A 4,085-nucleotide genomic window follows, 5' to 3' on the forward strand; every position below is an offset into this window, starting at 1 on the left:
GGGTGTTCCTGATGAAAACTAGCAGGGATGGGGTCAGCGGGTCCATGGGTGGGAATGCTGCTGCATAGAACGGGTGCAGGGATTCAGAAACCTGGCTTCCGTGGATCTTGCTTAGCAAGGCCTTCTCTACCTGATCTTATTGGACGGGCAAATAATATTGGGAATAGTTAGTCCAGTAGATATCTATTGTATGATACAAAACAAGCACATTCTAGCTGCACTCTCTTTGTCAATGCAGTCTTTCTTGTTCCCTGCATGCACACACATACAGGCACCCAGATCTATCCAGTGATTCATTTCTCTCTAAATATATATCCCTGTATCCTCTGTTATGAGATTCCCCCTCTTCTCCCCCCCCAAAAGGCATACCTGTTAAGCTAAAAAGTACTTTTCCAGCTTATAAGACTAAGTATGAATCAGGTTCTTGGATGTTCTGCCATATGCTTATACATTTTGAAATCCCCCCCATGATTGTTCTGTTTGCACATCTTAGGAGCCTTCCCCTTAGCCCTGCTGAGGCTTGCTTCGCTGCAAACTGTTGCTTTAATTTTTTCTGTCTCCATTTGTGTTTTTCTTTTTCATATGTTTAGTATTATTTTCATCTTCTGGAAATTCTTGTCCTGGTGGGAGATATTGGTTTCAATCATGGACTGGCAAGAAATCCAGCTGTATTTTGGGGAAGGGATTCTTTCAGAACACAAAGGTTTCCTTTCCCGAGTGCATTCCAGATATTAATACCTGCCTATCACTTGTTATATTTTACCTTCAGGGCTGCAGGTTCTCTCTCCCCAACATGTGAAGAGAGATGTATTTTTTCCTCCCTCTGTCTTTGTTCTATGGCAAAATAATCTCCACCAGGTCTGTTAAGGGAGCACTGGAAGGGAGGCTTGCCTCTCAATTATCTACAATGGATATATTAATTTTAAACTCCTTTGCCCAAGCTGATGTGAAAAGTCTGCTAAAGTTTTCCCCTGCGAGCTTTTTGGGCCCTTGAGAGGGAGTTTTGCTACAGCAGAGCATTAAAATAAGTTTATACTCCTCACCTCCAAGGCACATGCTTTTGGGCTCAGGTTAGGTCACCGACTAGCACAACTCCATTTCATCACAGGAAGAGAAAGAGGCCCCTAAAACTAAGGAATAGTCAGTCTTTTCTGCCCATATGAGCAAGACAAAGGAACTTGGCCTTTTGCCAGATTGAACATGGTGATAATAACACTTCAATGGAACTTTTGGGTATCTTTGATGATTTATAAACCAAGCCTTTCTCTTTTCCCCATAAGGAACAGGCAGGCCTCCATTTTACACAGTCACAGAAGCATTTTATCTTTGAGTTAAAATAAATAATAAAAAAGTGGAGGATTGGATCTTCTCACTGACTGCAACAGAGCAGAAACTGCATCTGTTTCTTGAAATTACTTGAAATATTGAAATGGGAATATAAGAGAAATCTTTCTCTTCTTCCCCATCCGTGTGTGTGTGTGTGTGTGTGTGTGTGTGTGTGAGAGAGAGAGAGAGAGAGAGAGAGAGAGAGAGAGAGAGAGAGAGAGAGAGAGAGAGAGAAAACCATATTTTAACCAGATCCTAACCAAATTAACTCTAAAAAACTAACTCTAAAAAAACCTCTTAATCTTCAGCTTGTTTGGAATAACACCAGTTTGCCCTGAACATGCAGTGGACTAAAGATGAGGAGACTTTCATTAGCCAGTTTTTCCAAATTATAGATTATCTAGGAACCTCAGTATGAATAGATTGGTGAATTCCTTTGCGCATAAACTTGATCAAAGTGTTCTTGTTTTGAGTGCGGGGCTTAAAAAACCCTAACCAGCTGCCAAAATGGATCTCATCTCTCGCTCTCCCCTCCACGCACACACACACACACACACACACACACACACGTACACATACTTACTTCCCATCTCCTCTCCATACTCTGTAGTGGGTAACAAGAATTCTGGTTTGTAATGCAGACCAGTAGAGATATAAATTATTTATAGTGTGCCTTTCAACAAGCACTACATGCTTTAGATGTTAAAGGCTTGAAGGATTCTTCTTTAATATCTGGCTCCCAGAAAGATAGAGGGGGGGCCCTTCAGATATTGCTTCCTTTGCCCTGGTGCAAGAATCATGTACATATCTCCTCCTCCTCCTCATAAAGTTCAGACACAGAAAAAGGAGGGGGGGATTGTCTATCAAAGACAGCTTTGGAAACAAAGAGGGAGCCCCTTCATTTCTTCACCTAATCTATACCCAGAAGGAAACAGGAAAGCATGGCTTGGTTACTACTCTGAGATGTTTGAGTAATTTTTTTTAAAAAAATAAGTCAGTTACTGCTTCTTGCTGGAGCAGTTGGGGAAAGCGAAAGGAGAAAGTTAAAAGTGTTATTGTTTAGTGGTTGTCTCCTATTTCTTGTACTGCAACCCGAAATTAATTATGAGAGTTCTGTTTCATCCATGGGAACCTTCCTGGGGTTCCTGCAAGGTGCCATTTTGTTCTCCAAAGTTATTTAACATATATACATGAAAGTTTTGGGACAAATCATTCTCAGGTTTGGAGATATTTATCCAGACTCTGCTGAGGATGCTCGGATTTTTTTTTTCATGTGGTTTTGATGATAGATATTACCAGAACTACCATGTGTTTCCAAGCTTCAAAAACTGTAAGTAGGAGAATAAAATGAAGACAGAGGGAGGTATAAGTACCCTGGGGACTGTAGTTCAGGATTCAAGGGAAAAGCTTGTCCTGTGAGAGTTTGCCCTCTCCCCCAAGGAACAGGTTTACAGAGGATTCCAGTAGAAGAGAATAAATCTAGCTCAGGGTTGAACAATGGAGTCCTTGCAATTCTCTAAGCTTGGTTGTTTGCTTCCAGATATTTCATTATTCAAACTAAAAAAATATCCTCATTGCTAGGGAGTAAGGGTTGCTCCTGTTTTTATACAGTACTTTGACATACCGATGTTGGTGGGAATGTGGTTTTCTCCTTGGTAATTTCTTAATTAGGTTATTGTTTTCTGCTTGCTTGATTGTTTGTCTGGTATTAATCCCTGCTTACCTGGGTGCGAGCCACTGGAAGGTACGTGTTGCGGACTTTTTGTTTTCTTCTCAGCTTTTTTATTGTCTTTTTTGAATGGTGTATAAGTGTGGTTTATGTGCCTATTGCTGGTTGATTTGTCTAGATGTCAAACTTCCAGGAATTCCCCAGGAAATTCTTATTGAAAAACAATCCTCACTGATCAAGTGCTCCACTACCAAAGTAATAATCCAATTTCCCACAAGAGGAGCTGTGTATGTACATAATTCAGCTGAGTAGAAACACATTGCGGCAACTCAGAACACCAAAAAATAAAATAAAATAAGGAAACAGACCATCTATAAAACATCTTCCTACAAAATGGATTCCCATGTAACTTTATCAAAAAGTGGCTGACTAACTCACTATAGCACAACCAACACAAGCTATGAAAAGAACAACACTATCATGCCTCAAATACATCTTGGGGGAAAAAATTGCAGACTATTACAACTATACAGCATCATCATAGCATGCAAACCAAATACATTTCTCAAAAATATCTTAAGTAAACCAAAAGACACAGTAATCCAAGAAGACACAGTAATCCAAGAAGACAAAACAAGAACAATCTACAACATATAGTAACAGCCACTATGTAGGTCTGAGAGGCTGAAGACTAGCAGAGCACATTCTTGAACACCAGCTAGCAGTCAGAAGATTTGATGAAACTCTTTAATCTCACACACCATAATTTCAGTTCTTAGAAACCATGAGCGTTCTAGACCAAGTTAAATAAAAAAGCTAGGAATTCTTTGAAGCTTGCCATTTGGACAAAACAGCTATTAACAGACACACAGATATAAACCACATTTACACACCATTCAAAAGAGACAACACCCAGATAAGCAGGGATTAACACCAAATGATAGAAGAGAATATTTGTACCTTAAGGCTGAACTGTGGAGTCTTTGGTACTCTCTGAGCATGGTTCTTCTTTTCTTTCATTTCCAAACTAGGTAACATCATATCTAATCAGGGAAACATCACACATAGTCAGGTAATGAAATGTCTGCAA

The sequence above is a fragment of the Protobothrops mucrosquamatus genome, unplaced genomic scaffold (genome assembly GCF_001527695.2).
Source record: "Protobothrops mucrosquamatus isolate PMUCROS unplaced genomic scaffold, P.Mucros_1.0 scaffold710, whole genome shotgun sequence".
Classification (NCBI taxonomy): domain Eukaryota; kingdom Metazoa; phylum Chordata; class Lepidosauria; order Squamata; family Viperidae; genus Protobothrops; species Protobothrops mucrosquamatus.